Below are 8073 nucleotides of genomic sequence, written 5' to 3' on the forward strand. Positions count from 1 at the left end.
TTTAAATTTAAGAATAAAGCATTTCTCAGACTGTGTGCCCACAAGGCGAATTAATAATACATGATTTACATGGCTGAAAATCACTCTTTTTCTTGAATAATATTATCTTCAGTAATGTTTAGATCAACCAGTACTGAATGCCCAGCATACGTAGGATTCCATACTAAATTTTGAGTATAAAGAATTAATAAAAGTTACAATGGCTTCCCTTAGGGATTTAAAATGAGGATATTGGAGGAGGAAGACATGAATATACGTAATTATTAATTCAGTGCTACTTTCAGAAATATAGAAACATGCACATAGTATAAAAATAATATGAAAAAAGATTGAAACTTACCAGTTTGCAAAGCATAGTATGGTTTATTAATCATATAGTTTCCAGACTTATGAAGATTGGAGATTCACCATAAATCTTAGGGTCACCTTCCTGAAGGGAAAAGAATTGACAACAGATTTCTTTTCCATGGAGGGTCAAAGCTTTAAGCCAAATGCTTGATGTATTAGATATTAAATCAATAATCAGTCAATGGATGAAAAGTTTTTTTTTTGTTTTTTTTAAATGTGGTAGGACATTCCCATAAGCTCCTGAAATCAAGCTTAGTAGACAATTACCTAGTTCATGCCCTGTACATGGAATGAATTCTCTTTCAACATAACTCCTCTTGGGACCCTGTTTGTGACAACTCTCAGGCAATTTTCCTGCTTTTTTGTCTTTATTTTTCACACCATAGCCCCTTTTTTTCATACCTATGACACTACATGGTCGTCTTGTGACTTGTTGCTATAGGTGTAGTTGAAAGCTGTCCCTCATTTGCCTGCTCAGACTTGGCATCCATGATGTTCCCTTTGTTTAGTTCTGATGTCCTAAGCTCTGCCTAAACTTTTTCCAGTAGATTTATGCCTGTTGACATTATTATGTATCAACTGAGACATACAATTTTTCATGTCTTGATTACTTGGCCCAGATACTGTCTTCTTCTCCTTGCAGCTTGCTATAAAACTTTGGAATTATTTTAGGGATATATAATTATTCTGTATTACTCAAAATCTGATTTATATTTGATTATTATATCAAGTTTTGCAAACTGTAAGCAAAGGCTTTATTTGTATTCTCATTGTATCCCCAGGTCCCATCAAACCTACTCCCCTCTTTTTCTGAGCGCCAGTGCGAAGCATCTTGGCTAAAGCCTGTGATTAGAAGCTTAATATGGAGTGTGCTCCAAAAAAACTTCTAACAGTGTGCAAGTGAGTGGTTTGGTAGAGGATGGAAGCCATATGGTGGGTTCCTTATGTTTCAAGCCCTCTTCTCATTGGAAAGTTATTCTTATGTTTAGATATTTGACTGTAGTAAACTCTGTTGAGAATACAAGTATTATTTAGGATAAAAATTCCTTAAAAATTATTTGACACAACCTCAATTATGATTATATACATATATTTACTAGCATGTCCATTGAGGAAAGATGTGGAATGCAAGACAAAGATATGGATAGGAGGGAGGCAGTGTTAGAGTGAAGTGAACAGAGGACTTTAATTATATCATATGCACTAATTACTGGAACTGACAATTAGAAAATCTCCATCTTAATCTTAAATATGCCTCTAACTACAACTAGAAAACTACTAAATTTCCATATTTTCAAAAATTTCCTTTGAAAATAAAAGATATGAAGTTGAATACTGGAAGGTGCCTTTGCTCACCATGTGCAAAGATGCATGGGTGTTAGAGCTTCAGTCTCTGCTTTAGATAAAATTTTATGTGACAATACAAATATTTTTATTGCTTTAACAATTCCACTGAAATAATAGCAATTTATAAATTATAAAATAAAAAATAAGATATGGTACATCAAAGTACTTTAAATGCTTTTGAGGTATGAGGGTTACTTGTATTTAAGTATCTTTTTTCACATGAGATATGAGTAAGAAACAGTGCAAAAATACAGAATCAATAAGCATATACATTGCTGTCATTATACATCTTCAATTCTTATATTTCATGTTCTTTCAACTCTCAGAGTACTTTCTGTCCAAAGTTTCAGTTATTCAGAGCTCTCAAATTCTGACACCTCTCTTCTAGACAAGGATTAACAAACCATATATAATAAGGTATAAGTACATGATAGAAGATGAATCTCTTACTCTTCTCAAGAACTTAAATCAAGCAATGTAAGCAATTAACTATTTCATGGGAAGACAATGCTATTCCTATATTCATTGTATGTTCTCTTATATTTGAGAAAAGTTTCTATTTGAATTGTTCATAACACAGAATTTGCTTTAATTGTATTTTATTTTTCATATCATAGTTGCAAAGATATTTTAAAAATAGAACAAATCATAAAATGCATGAAAATTGCCTGGCTAGTGTGGCTTAGTGGATTAAGTGCTCTGAACCAAAAGGTCACCAGTTCAAGTCCCAGCCAAGGCACATGCCTGGGTTACAGGCCAGGTTTCTAGTTGGGGGCACATGAGAGGCAACCACACATTGATGTTTAAAAAATTAAATAAATAAGTAGATAAATAAAATACATGAAAGTTGAAGTAAATTGAATTTCATTTTATCTTTGTTATCTGAACCAGAGGCATATTGGGCAAATCAATTTTTTTTTACATATATGAATTTGCATGCTAAAGAAGAGGAGATAAATATTACTTCAAATCTAGGGAGTTAAGAGTAGATTACACCGCTGAGTTTAGGCTGTCGCTGGAGTGCTCTAGGACCATGTTAGGTTTCTGATATTCATATGGAAATCTGGGCTGAGGACATGGTCTTCCTGCAATGGTGTAAACATTATTCAGAAAGACAGAAAGTGATGGAGTTTAACAGAGCAAAGGTTGCTGACCATTTTTAATACCTTCATTGTAGATTTATTGGCCTTAGTTTTTATGTCTTGGGAGAACTAATTTTATTGGTGTTCTCGGCTAACTTTTTTCTTTCTGTTTCTATTGTATTATTTGTACATAACACCACAAGATAACACTTTGCAAATAGGGCATTAAAGGCATAGAGAACTTAATTTGATTTACATTTGAGATTTATTACCTTGAAAAAAGAGGCATAAGAAAGAAATTCAAGACCTTCACTATACAGCAAATAGAATGAGACTGAGAGTTGAACTGTTAGAATAGAAATTGATTAATATATAGTCTTGTAAACAAACATTATGATGCTAAGTTCCTCTCTCTTAAAACAGATAATTTCTACTTGAAAAATATGACTATAAATTAAAAGCTTAGTGAAAGCATTATTCTATATTCTTATAATATGAATAAATTTTGTTCCTAATATTTAAAAGAATACTTTACTTATAAGAATTGATCTGTGGCCCTGACAAGCAGCTGAATTAAATTATCACTAAGGCAGAATTATCTTCCAGTCCATTCATAATTGTAACACCAAATATTATTACCTACTCTATATAAAGTATGGATTTCAAATTTAGCTTTCTAGAACACTGAATTAACAATATCTATGTTAGTTTATATGACCTCATATATTTCATTTAAAAATGTATAAATTTGCCATTATCCAATACTTGAAACCTTAGACATAATTCATAAGAATTACAACTTAAAAAGATGTATGCAAAGAGAAATGTAAGTGAGTTTTAGTTATTTTTAATTAGATTTAAGCAAAACCTCTCTAACCACGGTTTTAACTGGTGCTATGTTGTTAAAATCATCACTGGAATTTATTCTGTTTGAAAAAATAAAGATTCTCTGCTAAAATTTGAAACCATCAAAAGTAGCAAATGCCATTCAGGAAAAAAAAATACTGCTTTATTGCTTCCTTTAGGACTATTAATTTAAGATGGTTATGAAAACTATTATATCTAAAAAACATCAAGCCTAATTTCTTTACACAAAGTCTCATGTGTTGCTTATTTCTGAGATTTTAAATACAAATAATCCAACAGCTATTCTGTGTACTAAGTGATTATACACTGTAAGTATGGGACAGTTTAAAAATAAAACACAAACTCACAGGGGACTGTGGCTTCCAGATTAGATGGAGTGGAATAACAGAATTTACACTTTCATACGAAAGCAATAAATATGTGTGTATTTTTCCAATTATTGAATATAAGGCAATACAAGACAGTGATCAGGCCTAGAAGTAAATTACATTCCTTGAAGCATTTTTTGTTTTTCCCTCAAACTCTGTTAATCTTTTATCAGATAACCAGATCAAGGCTGGGAAAGAAATTGACATCATTAATGTCAAGGGAAAAAAACAAAAGCCTTTAAAAAAATCTTGATTCCTTTATGAGTCAGTCCCTCATTTCAGTTCAGAACATTTTCAAGTAGACTGTTGGGTAGTGGGTACTTCAAGAGTAAGGGGTCAATGAAGAGTCTACATTTTGAGGCACAATGGTGTCGAATCTTTTTCAAAGAACACTGCAGCCCTCATAATAAAAAGGCTTCTTCGTGTCCCACTTCAGGAACAAATTACTTTCCCATCCTAATCTCTCCTAGCTTTATCCAGCGCTGGTTTTATTTTAAATGTTGAAATGGAAAAACTAATTCTGCAAGCACCTCCTTCATCAATTAGTCTTCCATGGCTAACAAGGTTTCTAGGAATATGTAGAGAGCACAAAAGTAAGGAATTATGGAGAACAAAATTAATTATTTGAAATATAATTTTTCTCAAGGGATTAAATGAAAGAGTCAGGCATAGGTTTGGGTACTGATTAGAGGATTCTAAGCTTGGGCCAGACTGTATGGTCAAATGCTTATCTGGTAGATTTTTCTGATCTTGCTCGCATTTGTCCTTTCTGTTCTAAACATATCATCTCTTGGGACTCTTTTTGAAAGTGTGAGTAGACAGCAAAATGTATTTATATTTTGGTAACTGGGAGTAGGATACCAATGCAGCAAAAAAATAGATATGAAGGGACTATTTTTAGTGTAGGTGGCCAAAATCTGAGTAAGGTACTACATTTGCCTCAGAAAATTGTGTTTAATAAAGAACTTTTGTGAGTTAGAACTAATTACCACAATTTCCATTTTCATAGGTAATGATCAAGGATAAAAGGGATATAATTAAAGATATTTTCATTTCTTTTCTGGAGAAAGGTGTGAATTTTGGAAGATTAAATTAAATAATTAATTAAATAGCTAATGAACAGGATTTTATTTTCAGAATCTTGGCTCAGGAGTCCAGAATTATGTTCTCCTAGAAAAGACAAAGAATACAGTTTTTAGAAAAACCAATAACTTGATCAAAATGCCTTAAATTTCATAAAAAACAAGGTAGGTATTGATCATATGGTCATTCTAAATGTTAATGCAATTCAAATTAATAATAAATTTTAAAAATAAAATTTAGTTGTTTCAAATCATGAGATTTCAACTGAGAAAAGAAGAAGTATCTGGGGCTACAATGCAAGGCTTTTGATGTGCTCAGATTTTAAATGTGCACTTATGAATGATGTAGGTAATATTATATAACCATAATAAAATAAAAATATCTCACAAAAACAGACTGAACAACTTTGGATCATAAAAATGAGGTTGTGAAATAATGAATTTTTTTAAGGCTACATTCACAACAAGAATAAGAAAAAATTCCAATTTGGATCAAATAATATAACATCAAATAAGATAAAGAAAGAGAAGGAGAGAAAGAGACACAGAGAAATAGAGGGAACATGCGAATACTAATTTTTTGATTATTTTAGGTCATTTGCCTCCTTAGAAGGAAATGTGTACAGATTATTAAGATAATTACACAATTATTCAGATAATTACATTAAAGAACACAGAAAACCTTAGACATTGAAGGTGTTAATGTAACACCACTGTTGGGAATCTTTTAGATATAATAGACTTTGGGAAATACACTAAAAAAATGAATATTGGTGAATGTTCACATTATTTTTAATAAAAAATAAGTAGCTAAAGATTATGAGCTTAATCCTTGGAAGTACATGTAAATGTTACTAAAATAAATTATTTATAAGTTATTTAGAAGAAAAAAATAACATCTGTCTTTGTTGAGAACATTTTTCTGAAAGATATTTTTCCTTTGAAATTTTTTTATTTCGTTAAGATCATTACAAAAGTCAGCCAAAACATGATTTCTTGATCTGTGTTCCAGAAGACTAACCTTATCTAAATAAGAATGATTAAGTATAAGCTTACTATAAGCCAAGATTTTATGACTTAAAAGTAACAAAGAATTTCTAGCAAAACAAGAACCATACATCTACTGCCCACAAGATACTGCCTCAGATTGAAAGACACACACAAAGTAAAGGGATAAAACATAGACGCAAAAATCCTCAACAAAGTATGAGCAAACCAAATTCAACAATACATTAAAAAGATCATACATCATGCTCAGGTAAAATTTCATCCTTATGTTCATTGCAACATTATTTACAATAGCCAAGATATGGAAGCGACCTAAGTGTCCTCCATCAATAGATGACTGGATAAAGAAATAATGAAATTTTACCATTTGCGCCAACAGCGATGGATCTAGTGGGTATTATGCTAAGTGGAATAAGTCAGATAGAGAAAGACAAATACCATATGATTTCACTTATATGTGGAATCTAAAACAAACAAAATAAATAAATAAGACAGAAACAAACTCATAGATACAGAGAACAAACTGATGGTTGCCATGTGGGAGGGGAGCTGGGGGCTGGATTAAAAAGGTTTAAAGGATTAACAAGTACAAATTGGTAGCTACAAAATAGTCACAGGGATGTAAAGTACATGTGCAATATGGTCAATAATATTGTAATAACTATGTATGGTGCCAGGGAAATACCAGACTTATCAGGAAGATCAGTTCATAAGTTATATAAATGTCTAACCACTATCCTGTCACCTAAAACTAATAATATATTGAATGTCAGCTGTGACTGAAAAAAAAATTTTAAAGAAGAAGTTAAGCAACCTGACTGTAATAACAATAAAGAACTGAAGAGAAGAACAAAGACGTCAAAAGTAAACCCTCATAGATTACAACTTCATTAGAACCAGGTGACAGAGGATTTCATTTTTGATTAGGATGTAAAAAGATATACATAACCTTCACTCCTCTGGTAGCACAAAGGGAAACCTAGACAAAATAGAAAAAAATCATACTTATCTATGTGACTATTGAAGAGCAATCGATGCAAGAAATTTTTTATAAGATGATGCCCACAGAGAGGTTGATATGTGAGCAGTAGGCCCCAGGACAGTTCTGGAGCAACTGATGGGTCTGGCTAGGCCAGACAGGAGAAAATCTGCCAAAAAGTCATAAGATTGACTCACTGAGGATAGGCCAGGAAAATAGGTAACCGTGGTGGCTGATTACTCATTAGAAACAAAGATTATGAAATGACATCTTTAAAGTGGTTGAAAAATAGAAAAATCCTAAAAATGAAAAGATTTCCCAAAAACAAAAGCAAGAAGGCAACTATAAACCTAAATATATATATCCAGCATAAATATTCTTTCAGAGTAAAGGTTAAATAAAGACATTTTTTGGATAAGCAAAAACAATAGGACTTGAGGCCAAGAGTTCTGTGCCATAAGAAATGCAAGAGGAAGTCCTTCAGTCTAAACAGAAGTAATACAGGTTGGAAAGGAGACCTAGGAAGGATTGAAGAACTCTATATACAGTAAATAAGTACATATAAAATAATGTTTTCTAATTTCTTCAAAATACAATTGTCTGTTTAAAGCACAAAACGTAACATTTTGTTGTGAAGTTTATAACACACATAGTGATAAATTGCATCATAACTAGCAAAAAGAATAGCAAGGAAGTAACAGGGAAGACTGCTCTTGTAACCATCATATATTATACCTAAATTGGTTTAATATTAATTCAAGAAAGACTGTGATAAATTATGAATACTATTTTAGTCCTTAGAGCAAACACTAAGACATTAAAACAAATAGGTATACATATAAACAATTAAGGGAGCAATATGAAATGCAAAAAAAAAATTGAAAATACTCAATCTAAATAGGCAGAAAAAAGGAACAAAAGAACAAAGAACAGAGGAGATAATAGAAAACACACATCAAGAAAATCAACAAATCAATCCTATAATTACATTA

At 31.6% G+C, this 8073-nt stretch overlaps 1 protein-coding gene across 1 annotated transcript in view; it reads right to left on the minus strand.

The window, feature by feature from the left end:
- Positions 1–4368, minus strand: part of SCN7A (sodium voltage-gated channel alpha subunit 7) — a 147402-nt gene extending 143034 nt beyond the window's left edge. The window contains exon 1 of the mRNA XM_054562383.1: positions 4365–4368. The gene's annotated coding sequence lies outside the window, so the exon portion shown is untranslated. The remainder of the gene's footprint in view (positions 1–4364) is intronic.
- Positions 4369–8073: the final 3705 nt, after the last annotated feature.

This window comes from Pteronotus mesoamericanus, unplaced genomic scaffold (genome assembly GCF_021234165.1).
Source record: "Pteronotus mesoamericanus isolate MK-2021 breed Mesoamerican mustached bat unplaced genomic scaffold, CSHL_Meso_final scaffold_651, whole genome shotgun sequence".
NCBI lineage: Eukaryota > Metazoa > Chordata > Mammalia > Chiroptera > Mormoopidae > Pteronotus > Pteronotus mesoamericanus.